The 15,657-nt window shown below is 50.2% G+C and overlaps 1 protein-coding gene across 3 annotated transcripts in view; it reads left to right on the forward strand.

The window, feature by feature from the left end:
- BCL2L1 (BCL2 like 1) overlaps positions 1–15,657 on the forward strand; it is a 32,058-nt gene that overhangs the window by 12,623 nt on the left and 3,778 nt on the right. The window lies entirely within an intron of this gene.

Raw genomic sequence — 15,657 nt, forward strand, 5'->3', positions numbered from 1 at the left:
TGCCACAACTCGCATGCTGGCAAGCTGGGTGACCTAGTTATGGTGCAGAAAACTGCTTGCTTTGTTTTTTATTTTTAGGCATTTCACTTATTTTTATCCTTGTGTTTATTTTAGATAGAGCGCGAATACAGGAGCGCTCAGTGCTGGGAAGGGCAACCTCCAGGAAGAAACGCCTAGCATAGCTCCTCCATGCAGCCAGCATCTTTACATCCGCACGTGTTTTCTCCCAGGCACGTGCTCACGTGTACTGATCCACTGCTGTCTCTTAGGATCCCTTTAATGGGGACCCAAATGCCCTCAGTGCTGGCACCTGCCTCAAGGGGAGGGAGGGAGGAGTGGATGGAATTCAAAGGCCTCTTCGGAGTTTTAACCAGAGAAGTTCCTGCTGCCTCTGGGATTATTTGAATGCAGTGGTGGTGGTGTTTGTTTTTCCCCCTTTTAAAGGGAGCGGAGAGTTGAATGAACCTGGAGTTGAATCTGCTCTCCTGATTGCAGTGGGCTTTATACCCTGTGGACTAACTTGCAGCCTCTTCTCTCTCCCAGTATGAGAGTGTCAGTGTCCTTTTTTGGGGGGAGCAGCACCTGACTGGAGAGGGAACAGAATGCACAAAGAAGGGCAGTACGCTGGGTCTAGTTCACGGGACAGCCTGATCATAGAACAAAGAGCAGCCAGTTTCTCTTTACCCCAAGTACTTGGCCTCCAGTTGCCATTCAGACTTGGGAAGCAGAGACTTGGAGGTAACATTTGCATCAGAGGAGCTGAGCTACTCTGTAACTTGGACTTCTGAGGGAGGTCAACATGCAGCCAGAGCTTCTGAAGCAGGATTCTGTCGCTGTTGTAAACTGTGCATGAAGGGATGGATATGTATAGCGTACTGTGAGGTGCCTTGCCTGTGACGAAAGCAGCAGGTGCAGGCTGGGTTGACTTGTTGGTTGGAAATAGAATCGTATGCTTGGGCTGAAGAGGGGGCAATGGACAGAACTGTCTGTTTGACAGCACAGGTGTCTGAGCACCTGGAGGCCCCTTACAGAGTGGGGACAAAGGGGGGAGAAGAATGAAAGATCTCTCCTCCCCCTCTTTCTCCCTCCTCCACTGCTGTTGATACCAGTGCAGTCCTTCACCTGAAGCAAAGAGCTCCACACTAAACAGAGCAAAGGTGAGGGAAGCACAGGGTCTCAACACCCAGCCACACATGGGAGTGAGCTGCCAGGCTTACCATTGTGTGCACTGGAGTTAGAGGAAGGGCTTGTTTGACTGCTGCATGCTGGGACTGGTCAGTGCAGAGAGGAGGGGAGCATCAGGACAGCTTCCACTCGGATGGTTTCTGCCCCTTCTGGACCATTTCACTGGTGTTTTGGACATGATCTTGGGCCCACTCACAAGTCCATGGGAGTTTTGCCATTGGCTTCAGTGGGAGCAGATTAATGGCATTCCACTGGCGGGAAAGCTGTGGTAACGCTTTTGTCTCAGGCAGTGACTAGCTGTGCTGGCTAGTGATCCCTGGCCAGGAAATGGAGGCTGTGTGCAGATGATCACGAGTATCCGTCAAGTGAAGCCCCAGCTTTGTGTATTGAGGGCATCTGATTTGAACGCCTGTAAACCTGTGGCCATAAGCGCTTGGTTATTCTTATTCCATCCTGAAATGACGTGGCTCACCAATATCTTCTTGGATTAAACAATTATTTGCTTCCAGTGTGTGACAAGGCCCAGAGCAGAGTGCTGCAAAGGAGCCCTCCTGCTGCAGTAGTTCCTGTTGGTCAGGAGGTTTCTTGCTAAGTGACTTCATGGGCTGAATCACTTGAGACTTCACATGGATTAACAGGAACTAAATGAATGCATCTCCCTCCCCTTCTCCGGCTCCATCCCAGGGCGGTGTGGGAGGAGGAGGTCTGCTCAAAGGGTCCCTGGGACTTACCCAAGAGAGAGGGGCTGAGACAGTCTATTTAAAATTGGAGTGGGTCCGTATGTGGAAGGAGGAGCGGGTCCTGATTTCTTGTCTGTTCCCAAACCTGACCATTTTCCCAAGGCATGTTTTTTGTGGGGGAGCAAGAGGAACGGGAGCATGTTCTTGCATGCAGCCTCTCAGTCTGGGGAGATGCTTAAGAAATGACAAGATTGCACTCTGGTTACGGGCTTGAGAGCACTGTAGGGCGCGCCCCAGCTCTGGCTCCAGAGAATGAGGAATGTGGTCATGGTGTCAGGGTCCAGTGAAGCCCAAAGGTTGTGTCTTTGCAAAAGCTGCCTCCTTGCAGAAACTGTTGCCTCATACCCAGTTCTACCAGGACACAGGAACTTTCTTAATGCTTGGGGGCGAAGAGTGTGGCTGGATGAAAATGCGGATCCGTTCCTCTCTCTGGGCACCACGTGCTGTAGGCATGGTCTCCCCCAAAAGGAGGTGCTTGTGTTACACAGCAGCCTCGCTAGGCACACAGCCTAATATCTTCTAGGCTTCAGATAGCTCTGACATGAGCAAGGAGTCTTCCCACTGCCCCTAACATGTGCCTCTCTCACCAAAGGCCAGCAGACTGGTCTGCCCTGTTGGGGCTCAGACACCATCTGTCCAGTGGGGAGAAGCCGCATAGAGACTGTTTTTCCAAAAGGCATTAAATGGGTTAGTCCACCGAAATGCAATCCCATTCCCAGCAGGTGCTAATCTCCTGCGTGGATCCAGCTCGACCTACATGTTCCTCACTGTGCTTTTGTATTATGGCTTCATGGTTCCCAGCTCTCCCTCGCCGGTGTGTTCCTGGTACTGGTTCTGGTCTATGGCTCAGCCCCGATGATTCTGAGAGAATAACTTTCACTGATGAAAGTTGGATGCAAGTGGATTAGTCATTCATGCCAGCTCTTGTTTTGCTATGCATTAATGTTTCATCTGATGGCTGATTGCCTCGCAATAGAGAGAACACTTCTGTCCTCTCCAGTCTCTTCTGCCATGCCCAGAGCAGGCCAGGCTGACTCCTGGGATGCAGAGAGGGGCTGCAGCTCTCTGGATAGCCCCTCTGACACATTTGGGAAATGCTGGAATTGCTGGTGAGCACTTGTCGTCTCGAGTGGTGCAAGCACATTGCAGGCTCTGTGAAGCTGGTGACGAAACCAGTTTGACAAGCGTCCCTGGCAGCAGGGTTAGGAATGGAATGTGTTAGTGGCTGTCTCTGTTTAGCAAAGTTGTTTGGCTTTGGCCATAGTGTGCACTGAACTCTGCAGGTTCGTCGTACTTCCCACTCCAGTACCCAGTCTGGCTGGGGCCCTTACGCAAACTGGGACAGCCTGTGTGCCTTACCTAATGCTAGCTGGTGTCCTGCTGTGTGTGGTGGGGGGGGGGGGTTAGGTTTTATCTCTACTCAGCTCTGGGTCACAACATCGCCGAGTTTGACAGTGTTTGCTGGGGACTCAGGGTTCACATCACCCAGAATTCCCTGCTATTGTAATTGAAATTAACCAGCTGCTTCCATGTAGGTCAGTCATTTGCATAACAGTTAAAACGGAGTCCCTGAAACATTTGCACCTGCAGAGTCTGCTTGTGTCTCCCCCCACTCGCCATGGAAGTTGGCAGTGAGTTACTGACAAAGCACTTGAAAGAACACTAGGGGCGGAACAGCAAAGCCTCCTGTGTGGAGCAGCTCCGGAGAGGGGTTGAGGCCTGTTCTCTGATGTCAGATTCTCCTGACGGGGGAAGGTGGCATATTTTCTGAAATATTTTGATTGCAAGGGTGGTGCTGTGTGCCACTGGCAGTTACAACTGCTTGGACATTGCTGCTGCCTGACACTCAGGTCCAGGCTTTGAGGGGTGTCTGAGCAGCTATACAAAGATGCCGGGGGCTTGTGAGGTTTGCAGCCTGTTGTCCGGTTCCATGGTGGAGAGAGACAGAGCAGGGGACCTCGGGGATCTCTCTTGGGCTCTAGTAGTCACGTGGGGACCCGCTGAGCTGTGTTCACAGGATTCTAGCAGCAGCCTTTGGGAATACTCCTGTTTTCAGTTTTTCTGATAGTGCTTTTCTCCATTGAGCTTCATCTGCAGGTTTGTACATGCCAATCCCACGTGGTGAGTTGGGTAAAGGGCAGCTGCTGTTCCTGGGCTTTGCTGCACCAGGGTGTTTCCTATTCCATACCTTGTCTTGCTCGTCTCTGTATGAAACCATTCCCAAATGCACATTAATCCAAATTCTAATGGCAGCTTCTGCCCGGTGGCTGGGGTGCATCATAGGTATTGTAGCTGTAACAGTTACAGTTACGGGTATACTAGAAACATCGAGCGCCTCATTTGAGGGGAACAGTGTCCTGTGGCTAAACACCAGCAGTTGGGTGTCAAGAGCCCTGGATTCTGTTCCCAGCTCTGCCACAGACTGTCATGTGACTCTGGGCTGGTCACTTAAACTGCTTTATGTGCAGTTTCCCCATCTGGGATAATAGTGATCCGCATCATAGGACGGTTTTGAGAGCTAACTTATATTTAGACAGTGCTTTGAGACTCTTGAAAGAGAAGCCTCCTGTATTTGCTGAACTGTTTGGGGTGTTTTTCTCTAATGGTACACTGCTCTTTTATGACCCTATTTCCCAAGCAGATCTTGTTGGGGTGGCAGAGAGAGCTGTGTGCATGGTGGTCACCCCGCTGTGTGTTTAGTCACTGGGTTGGAACAGTCCCTGCCTTACAGGCATGGGCTGTAAATAAGCAGGTGTGACAATGGCATTGCTAGGTGGAAGGTGTGGCCCTTGGGCTGGTCTGTTGCCTGTTTCCTCCACATGGAATGTTCTGTATGAAAGGCCATTGAGTTTTTTTCTGAACCCTGCCCAGACTAGCTCTGCAAAGATACAGCAGAGGAGTCCCTCCCTGTCATCTGTCACACTTCCTCTGCGACCGGAGGGACTCCTCTGCTGTACAGAGCCAAGTGACCCATTCGCATGCTGGCGCACTTCAGCCATGCCACATCAAGGAATCTGTCTTGGTACCCAAACCCCTTTTTCCCCCTATTAACTGCCCTGCTCTCCTCTGTATCCCAGCCATGGCTCAGACAATCTGTTGCTGCCCAAAGAGACTAGACAGGGTTTCAGAGGAACAGCCGTGTTAGTCTGTATTCGCAAAAAGAAAAGGAGTACTTGTGGCACCTTAGAGACTAACCAATTTATTTGAGCATGAGCTTTCGTGAGCTACAGCTCACTTCATCAGATGTATACCACGGTATACATCTGATGAAGTGAGCTGTAGCTCACGAAAGCTCATGCTCAAATAAATTGGTTAGTCTCTAAGGTGCCACAAGTACTCCTTTTCTTTAGACAGGGTTTATCCCCCTACATCTGCTTCCCTCACCTGTCCTCATGGATCACTGCTACTCGCTGAATCCTGCTTGTACCTTGAAAAAGGAACTTGGTCTGCTTCACTTGGCCCTGTCCCCAATTTCACTATAGAGAGTGCAACTAATTTCCTTCCCACCTGTCTAGTGTTAGCGTTTCAGATAGTTACCTAGACACAAGAGAATGAAACTAACCCAGCTCACAGGGTCGGTACTACTGGTACATTTCAAGCACTAGTCCCCACCAGTCTCCAGATAGGGATGTGAATGCCAGTGTCCTGGCCGAATTTCAAATCTGATAGAATATGGTTATCTACTGAGATACCTCCTTCACACCCAGTTGACATTGTTGGCACTGTTTAAACAGCTGCTGCATCTCACCCCAGAGGTGGCTGCATTTTATGGTGGGTGAAGTGATCAGTAACTGCCTGCTTTACACATTTAAACAGATATGCAAAGTGTTGTGGGACCTTCAGGAGGCCAAGCTCAGTGTAGGTGTAAGATGGGTATCATGCTTTCAGCGCTGTGGAGGGGAATGAGGATCCCTTCTACTTTTGTGCTGGGTCAGGTGGTGAATGGAGCTGATGGAGTGGAGTACGGGCTGTGAATCTGATTCTGTGTATGTACAATGTCTTCTGACCAGCAGGGAGGGTGAAGGTGGCAAAAACAAATACAGAGAGATGCTGAACTGCACTGCTGAACCAGTGAATGGTTCCTGGATGGCTTGGAGGTGAGGTGATACCTCACTACCTATTGGCATAATTGCTTCTATTATATTTCACTGTCACCTACTGCCCCATCCTTGTTAGTGTATCTGTTGCCTCTTGGGTGGGGGGGAAGAAGGGGATGTGTGAAATGCAGAGAGATTGTAAAACAATCTACCCTTGGGAGGCTGGGGTAAGCCAGTACTGACTGACTGTGAGCCTCTTTGTAAGTGCTGTTGCTATCGGAGAGTCATCATTTGAGCAACTCAGGAATTCTAAACATTTCCTCTCAGATAAAGGTGACTGGGGGAGGCTAGAAATATCTGGACGTGTCTGGACTAGTCTGAGATCCAGAACAGGGGACTGAAGAGGTTGAAATTGACACTTGTGGGGGCTAGACCTCAGGTATAAGGGAAGCGAGGCCCTGGGTCAGTGCATGAACTGGAAGGTAAGCTGCACTTTGCTAGTCTCCAGTGTGTCCACCAAATCCTGAGCTAAAGCAGCCTTGTCCCTTCTGCCTGCCTGCCCCCGGTCTGGGCTTGCTGAGTCTGGGAACCGAGCGTGGGATGGGGGTAGAGCCCCATGCAGCGTGGCTGGAATGGAGAGCATTAGTGACTTCCATAGAATTCTCTGGCTTCTCCAGGCACATCAACATGGAAAGGGACAGGGGCCACTCTGCCGGGCGGCCCTCAGTGCCCTGCCAGCTGCATGTTGTCCAGTTCTGGAGGAAGAGGAGGGGTGCTCCATGCTCCTCCAGTGTTGTCCCTCCCTGCCTGGAGTGCCTGATAGCTCCATGTATTCACCAGATGCCATTTATCTCTTGCTCAGCAAACACTTTCTTTTCTTAGAAATAAGCGTTTCAAAACAAGTCTAGTTCCAAGAAGAATTCTAAGGATTTCCACAGGCTCAGAGGCAGATACTATCAAAACTAGAAACAAAATGCCAGGCCAGCCTGCTTGCCCTATCGGCACTCTGCCAAGCCAGTCTGCTTCATCTCTCGGGCCCTAGCGAAGGCCCTTCGTTATGCTGGGTGACCTCTCCCTAGCTCCCTGTAGCAGTTCTGTTTGCTAGGGTGTCTGTGCTGCAGTGTTTCTTGTGGGGGAGGGGCCGTTGATTTTATTACCAAGTGGAAAGACTTATTTCTTGGTTTCTTTGTGCCAGTTTTTGGTGCTGTGCTTGTGTCTAAATCCCTTAGTGCTGCAAATCTATGCAAATATGGCAGCTTGTCAGTTACCTAGGCATGCTACCACTCTGCCTGATGACAACGCACCCCCCTTCCTGGAAGCCTTATTAGAGCCGGGCAAGAGGGTGCTTGGGGACTGTGTAGGGGGAACAAGGATTTTTTTCCTTATTGAGCCCAATGCTAAATAAAAGGATCTCCACGGTCTTGATTTCCCCCGCCCCCCAAACATAGCAATATTGGTCACCCTAAAAACAAAGGTCTGGCGTTTTCCTGAGAGGATACGGAGACTGCAGCATCCGGGGTTGCAGCGGGAGGGAGGGAAGGAGGGAAAGGGCTCTAGTGCACCTGACCAGGGCCAGACAGTGCCTTTGTCTCTTACTTCCCCCTGTCCTCTTGTGAGGCAGCCCCAGCGGAGAACTGGCAGATCAGGGAACTGTTGGGCTGTGAGTCTAGAGAATGACTGCATGGACCCTTCTGAATAAACACTGTGTTACCAGGGACACTTTGGTGGGGAGGGGGGAGAGGCAATATATGCACTCAGAATGGAGGTTGGGGAGTGGCAAGGTCACGCATATCCACACAGAATGGCTGTTTGCAGTGGGAGGAGCTTATGCATTCCTGCCCAGCATCTTGCTGGGGAATCATTAACTAGCCATTCCTGGGGAGCAAAGTGCTTCCTCTGACCCTGTAGCCCAAAGTGCTCTGGACACATCTGTGGGAGTGTGTCCTAGCAAATGACCCCAATAGGAAGAAACTGGGTGTCCGTGGTACAGAAGGGAGCTGAACTGTCACTCGCATGGAGCAAGGCCAAAATTTTGATTGTCTGCTCCTGGGATGCATCTCCCTTTTCAAAACCTTTCTTATGTGACGGTATTTGTGTACCCCCACTGATGCCTGTGTCATGTGAACCCCCAAGCCAGCACGAAGTACACAGAAGCGTGCAGTGTTCTGTCCCACTCCTGCTGCCTTTCAATATCTATCAATAGAAAGAGACTTTGTTCACAGGGCACTTTATACATTAAAATATCCATTCCTGGGATCTGGAGCCTGCTCCCTGTCATCCAGCTCGAGCTCTCTGCATGAGACAGATGCTTGGAGGCTGCATGCTTTCTCTTTCCCTTCTCTATATGGAAAGGGACATTGTTAAGGCTGACATGCCCAACCATTTAAACACCAGTCCTGGAGGGGAAAATCTATCCACTTTCAGCACTATTGCTATCATCCCCATGTGTTAGCTGGGCACAACTGCCAACACATTCAGGGCTCGGTTTCTCTATTATCAAAAACACAGCACGCTGACCTTCCCGCTGCCACCTGTGAATAGGTAGGACATTGGAAATATACAAGAATCCTGATCTCTTTCTCTCTGGGCAGGATTCTCATATCAGTGGCCTGTCTGCTCCTCACAGCAATGGTGCAGGGGATACAATATAACAGGACTGCAGGGCCCAAAGAAGCTGATAGGTTTCACTTTAGGTCTATCAGCCTTCTGTGTTCCTCTAAATGGATGGGAATTATAGTCACACACATCTGGTTCATCCTTCCCAATAGAACAGTGAAAAATAAGGCTGGCATGGTGGGACACGTGGTATAAGTTAGCAGGAGTCCATGCTGGCCGGGGAATGCTTTGTGCCTAAGGTCCACTAATATTTCATTTCATTAGAGCAGTGTTTTGCAATCAGTAGGTCATGGCCCCCAGGGGGACAAGAAAGGCAAACAGGAGACTCCAGTCGCAAGGTGTTGAAAACTTTATAACAATCTCAGGTTTAAAAAAAAAATCTTGTTCCTCCCCGCACACCCTGAGCCCTCAAGGTCAACTATTCTCTGTGAGCCTCTCAACATACACCATAGGGGCTTATTTTTATCACTGTTACATGTTTTTACTCTGACTTTTATAGTGAATGTAAGGGGGTTGTGAAAAGTTTGACTTGGGAAAAGAGGTCACCAACCTGATCCAGCAGAGAAACAGCAGTAGTGGGTATCTGAAGATGCAGCCACAGAGACCCTCTGACACCTGGATCTGGGCCCTTTCCAGCTGGCCGTAGCGTGAACTACTTATTAGGTGCTCTGAAGTACAATATAAACAGGAATGAATTTGTCCTCATTAACGTGCCTGAGAGGTAAAATGATCCCCATTTTACAGGGGGAAATTGAGGCAGAGAGGGTAAGCGATTTGCTCCAGGCCACAGCAAGAATTGATGTCGCTTGGGATTTTACATGACCCCCATCTGTTCCAAACAGGTCATTGAAAAACTTGCTTTTGAAATTGCACATTTATCAATCTCTGCAGCAGCCTCGTGTGGCAGCCCACAAAAGGGTGGGTCTGTGACAAATGAGAGAGGCTTCAGGCCAAATTCAGTCCTGGGGCAAGCAGGTGCAAAGCCGCAGGGCCTCTGAAAATCCCCATATCCCTGCTTACTCCAGGCTGGAATTTGGCCATCTGTGAAAACCTTAGCATGTGCACACAGCAAGGTTGGGAAGGCTGGACACTCTGCAAGGAGCTGTGATGGAGCCACACGGTTTGAGGATGTTTCACGTCTTCTAAGTAATGGGGGGAAGTGAGCTGCATTTTCTATGACTTGTGGGGAGGAGCCAATTTAAAAGCGATTGGCTGAGCTACTTGTCGATCACAGCTGTAGCTTAGGAACTGAAACCCACGTAGCTGACCATGGCAACACTCACAGCTTGTCTCTTGCTGTCTTGTCTGGTTGGTAATGGAGACATTACCAGGTGTTCCGTGCAGTTCCTTGGCACAGCTGTGGGAGTCAGGAGAACCCTCTAGAGGCTCAGGCAGCGGGAGGGGATTCAGCAGTGAGCTGCCGCCTGTCTGATTTCTGTGCATCGCACAATAAGGCGTGACACAGACACAGGGTCACTCCAAGCTGATCTGTGCTGTTCCAGACTGGCTGACTTACTGCAGCCTTATTTATTCAAGAAAAAATCCTGCTGGGAAAATGGCAATCTGAATATAATACAAGCCCCGCTCCTGTGGGGGAAGAAAAGGGCCCTCAGCCCAGGTCAGGTTCGTCCAGGACACAGAGCTAGCTTCTCATGCAGTGATCTGGGAGCAAATCTGTGTCTGGGGCCCATCAGTTGCTTGTGGGGCGGGGCGGGGAGATGCTCGGCTGCAAGCTCTCATTACCGTTGTTTGTTGTCGTTTCGATTCCCATTTGCTGGCCCTCTTTGGTATTGAGTTCTGTGCAGTGCAGTTTGTGCGTAGCAGGGGAGCAGGCCTGTTTACTTACCCAGTGAGCTAGAAGAAGAACAAAGCTAGCCTCAGATTTGCCCTGCTCTCTGGAATGCTGTGTTGGGAAATGTTTGCCAGGCCGGTTCCTGCTTTAATCTGATGGACAGGTATGCTTGATAAACTTCAGGGCTGCCGGGGGTAAAGTTCTTCTGTAGTCTGGCTGCATACTGAACTTGGACCCCTCGTTCCATGAGAGCCAGGATTGCTGTGGCTCTTGGATTAGAGCGCCTGCCCTGGCAGGTCCCAGGGTCTCTGATGGACAGCTGTGCCATTTACCTGAAGCAGTATACCTTCTGCAGCAGGAGTTTCTCATCTCCCCGTCCCTCCCCAGGGTCAGACTTGGGCTTAATACTGAGGTATCTAAACAAAAGCCTTGTGAATGCCCATTGCTCCTGTTGACTCCAATGGGAATTCTGCACTTGGCATGGGGTGCCCAAATTTGGCCCACATTGTATTGCTGTATTGGGAAGAACCTCTTGCAGGCTGCATTGCAGCCCTGTACCTGTGGGTGGGGTTGGTGCTCTGCTTGTGGGGCTTATTTTGGAGATTTGGAGTGTCTCGGTAGGTGGGAAGGAGTTAGTGTCCTGGGCGGGTTAGCAGAGCTGCTGATGTTTCCATGTGCTCTGGACCCAGATTATCAGCAAACTCCCCAGCCCTGGAAAGGCATCTTCTCGAGGTCCTGTCCAGCTCTCTGACCCTTCCAGGGAACCAGCTCAGGGGAGGGTGTGGCCTACCTCAGTCATTCTCGGATTGCAGACCAGGCTTTGCTGCTGCAAGGCTCTGCTGGGTGGTTGGGCGTGCAGTCAGGGCCTGCTCTCTAGCCAGACTGAACATCTCACTGAGGAGATGCCATGGATGTCTTCAAGCTGCCTTCCTGCAGCGACTACTGGAAATGTCCCTTCAGGCCAGGGCCCCTGCTCTATGCATTGCTCTCAACTCCGTGCAGCCCCAGGGCTAGCCTGTGTCTTCGGGGGGCTCTAAGATGGGTGAGGATGTCTGTGCAGCTCAGGGAATGAGCCTCCCGGCCCCACTGGGCAGACTTGTGCTAGTGCAAAACCCCTTAGCCCTCCATAACCACTGCGCACAGCGCTTTGATGTTGTGGCTTGGGTGGTGCTCAGGCTGCGTGGCCTAGCAAGGGGAGGGCTTCAGACCCCGCAGAGGGAGGGGCGGGGGCTGTGGGAAGAGGGTGGATCCTGCCATTCGTGGTGCAGGACTGATGCAGTTGGGTGGGTGGGGTCACGGTGAGAGTGCTTGTCCCTTAGGGGGCGAGGGTCTCCCCAAATCCAAGCCAGTGTGGCCTTTTGCCCTCTCCCCTGACTACCTTCCCAGCTGCTCCCCACACGATCCCTCTGATTCTGTCCTGTCCCTTCTCTGTGTCGTGGGAGGAGAAGTTGGGCTCCAGTGGCCTCCGGTGCTGGCACGCTTTAAATCTACATGTATTTCAACATTCAGATGGGGGGCAGGAACCTGTCATCTGTTGGCAGGAGGTGCAGGGCTGGGACGAACCGGGCAGAGCCCTGAATGGCTGCATTCCTGGTAGATGCCTCAGGTTGCTCTGTGCCCTGAAACTCCAAGGATCTTGTTGTCCCAGAACACCCAGCTTCCCAGAAATACTCCTGGAGCTTGATAATGCTGAATGCAGGGCACGGCTGTGGTGGAGCTTGCCGCCAGAAGGGCGGGTGTGTCCCACTGGGCTCTAGCTGTGGGTGGGAGGAGAGGAGTGGGCACAGAGCAGACAATAACAGACATGTGGAGTTGGTTCTTAGAGTAACTGTAGGAAATGGGGCTCCAGTCATGGAATGGTTTGCCCAGTCCAGCCTCCCCAGCAGACAAAGCTCAGCTGTCTCCTTGCTGCCCACCCCCCACCTCCCTGAGTTCAGTGCGCGTGGTGCGCCTCCTGTCCTGCACTCGTGGTGTTCTCCCCTCCCTGACACACGCTTCTCTCATGACTGGTCCTGTGCTTCCCCCTTTGTCCTCTTTACACACCGTTCAGGGTGGGGAGCGCAGGCCTTGTGTGTCCGTTCAGTGCCCCTGCCTGAAGAAGGCTGACGTAAGTAGGGCCTGCTGGGGGAACACAGATGCCAATCTTCCGCCTCTTCTCCTCTCCCCCACACTCGGCTGCTGAGAAACTCCTGATTCCTTTTGGGTACGGACCATGCCAGTGCTGTACCGGGCCCTGGTCAAAGGCAGCCTCTGGCAGGTCCCCAAGATATTGCTGGTGGGGGGGTGTAATGGGTAGTTCACTGATCTCGGTAGGCGCGGTGCGCCTGGTGGAAGGGGTAAATGCCTCCAGGCCTGGCAGCTGGGTGGAGTAGCTGCAATTGGTGCTTGTTCTGTGGAGGAAGCTGAAGTGCCTCGTGCCCCACTAGTGGGGCACAATCTGTGGAGGAGTCACTGAGGCCTGGGGGAGCTGACCCATCCTGCCCCTCGGAAGGGCCGGGGCTCTCTGCCATTAGGCAGCCTCCATGTGCCCACGCTGCAGTCTGGGGACCTGACCCGATGGCTGTTTAGGGCTCCGCCCTTGATCTCTCACTGGGAGTTCTGCCCCACCCTTCCCGGGGAGGGGAGCTCAAATCAGAAATGAGCCAACAGTAAGATGGCAGCTCAGCTGCTGAGCACTGTATTGGTTACACATGCACTGAAGAGAGAGCATTCACAGTGCAGTTACACAGTGCTTCCCTTTCAGAAGCTGTTCTGGCCTCTTTCACCTGGAACATTAAACCATTACATTAAACATTAAACCATTACATTAAACCATTACACGTGTTTTATATGGTAAAGATTAAACAGGTTTAACAATCCAGCCAGCCTTTGGCAGAAATGGCAAGTGTGAATGTAAAGTGCACAAGTCCCTCGTGGCGGCAGCCAGAGAGCTGCTGGTGCCAAGATGGGAAAGCAAAGGCTCTGCAGACAATGGGCAAAGTCTGCACCCATAGAATCATAGGACTGGAAGGGACCTCGAGAGGTCATCGAGTCCAGTCCCCTGCACTCATGGCAGGACTAGGTCTTATCTAGACCATCCCTGACAGGTGTTTGTCCGACCTGCTCTTAAAAGCTCCAGTGATGGAGATTCCACAGCCTCCCTAGGTCATGTGTTCCAGTGCTTAACTATCCTTATAGTAAGGAAGTTTTTGCTAACATCTAATGCGAACCTAAATCTCTCTTGCTGTAATTCATGCCCATTATTTCTTGTCCTGTCCCCAGTGGTTAAGGAGAACAATTTATCACCCTTCTCCTCGTAACAACCTTTTATGTACTTGAAAACTGTTATGTCCCCTCTCAGTCTTCTCTTCTCCAGACTAAACAAACCCAGTTTTTTCAATCTTCCCTCATAGGTCATATTTTCTAGACCTTGAATCATTTTTGATGCTCTTCTCTGGATTCTCTCCAATTTGTCCACATCCTTCCTGAAATGTGGCACCCAGAACTGGACATGGTACTCCACTTGAGGCCTAATCAGCGCGGAGTAGAGCAGAAGAATTTCTTCTTGTGTCTTGCTTACAATACTCCTGCCAATACATCCCAGAATGATGTTTGCTTTTCTTGCAACAGTGTTATATTGTTGACTCATATTTAGCTTGTGATCCACTATGACCCCCCGATCCCTTTCTGCAGTACTCCTTCCTAGGCAGTCATTTCCCATTTTGTATGTGTGCAACTGGTTGTTCCTTCCTAAGTGGAGTACTTTGCATTTGTCCTTATTGAATTTCATCCTCTTTACTTCAGACCATTTCTCCAGTTTGTCCAGATCATTTTGAATTTTAATCCTATCCTCCAAAGCACTTGCAACCTCTCCCAGCTTGGTATCATCTGCAGACTTTATAAGTGTTCTCTCTATGCCATTATCTAAATCATTGATGAAGATATTGAACTGGACCCAGAATCGATCCCTGCGGGACCCCACTCGTTATGCCCTTCCAGCATGACTGTGAACCACTAATAACTACTCTCTGGGAATGGTTTTCCAACCAGTTATGTACCCACCTTATAGTAGCCCCATCTAGGTTGTATTTCCCTAGTTTGTTTATACAAAGGTCATGTGAGACCATATCAAAAGCCTTACTAAAGTCAAGATATACCACATCTACCACTTCCCCCCATCCACATGGCTTGTTACCCTGTCAAAGAAACCTATCAGGTTGGTATGACATGATTCGTTCTTGACAAATCCAGGCTGACTGTTACTTATCACCTTATTATCTTCTAGATGTTTGCAAATTGATAGCTTAATTATTTGCTCTATTATCATTCCGGGTTCAGAAGTTAAGCTGATTGGTCTGTAATTCCCCTTATTTCCCTTTTTATAGATGGGCACCATATTTGCCCTTTTCCACTCTTCTGGAATGTCTCCCGTCTTCCATGACTTTTCAAAGATATTTGCTAATGGCTCAGATATCTCCTCAGTCAGGTCCTTGAGTATTCTAGGATGCGTTTCATCAGGCCCTGGTGATTTGAAGACATCTAACTTGTCTAAGTAACTTTTAACTTGTTCTTTTCCTATTTTAGCCTCTTCTGATCCTACCTTATTTTCACTGGCATTCACTCTCTTAGACGTCCAATCACCACCAACCTTCTTGGTGAAAACCAAAACAAAGAAGTCATTAAGCACCTCTGCCATTTCCACATTTTCTATTATTGTCTTTCCCCCCTCATTGAGTAACGGGTCTACTCTGTCCTTGGTCTTCCTCTTACTTCTAATGTATTTGTAGCAGGCGCTTTCTTCCTTGTTACGTTGTTGGTGCAGGATCTCTGTTCGTTAGCGTGTCTCTGAAATTGTTTCCTTTTTAAACCTGGGTAGCCCAATTTGTCTAGGCATTAGGGTGATTCTCAAAGGAAACTTCCACATCCGATGCCTTTCAGTAGCTTGCGTTGCTTTGCCCAAGGCTCCTCGTTCTCTTTTTCAGCGTTTGAGTTATTTTCGGTGTCTTGGGAAGTGGATGCACACATGCCCTTCCTCTGTGTTTTGCAAGACCCTTCTGCAACAGGAACACACTCATTGTTCTCTTTCCCCAGTGCTGCAAATTGGATCCAATTGTCTTGTCCTTGGTGAGTGTTCTCAGAATCTGTACATTGTCCTCCTGGATTTTCCAGCCGAATCTGACAGAGTTCTTGAGACTCTTAATAGGTATTTTAATCCACACAAGTCCCTCATGTTCTGCATTTTTCTGCAGCCTTGTAGGGCAGTGACCAGGGTAGGTGTGGGGGAACTTCAGGAAAAAGGAGCTGAATT

Source organism: Caretta caretta, chromosome 13 (assembly GCF_965140235.1).
Source record: "Caretta caretta isolate rCarCar2 chromosome 13, rCarCar1.hap1, whole genome shotgun sequence".
NCBI lineage: Eukaryota > Metazoa > Chordata > Testudines > Cheloniidae > Caretta > Caretta caretta.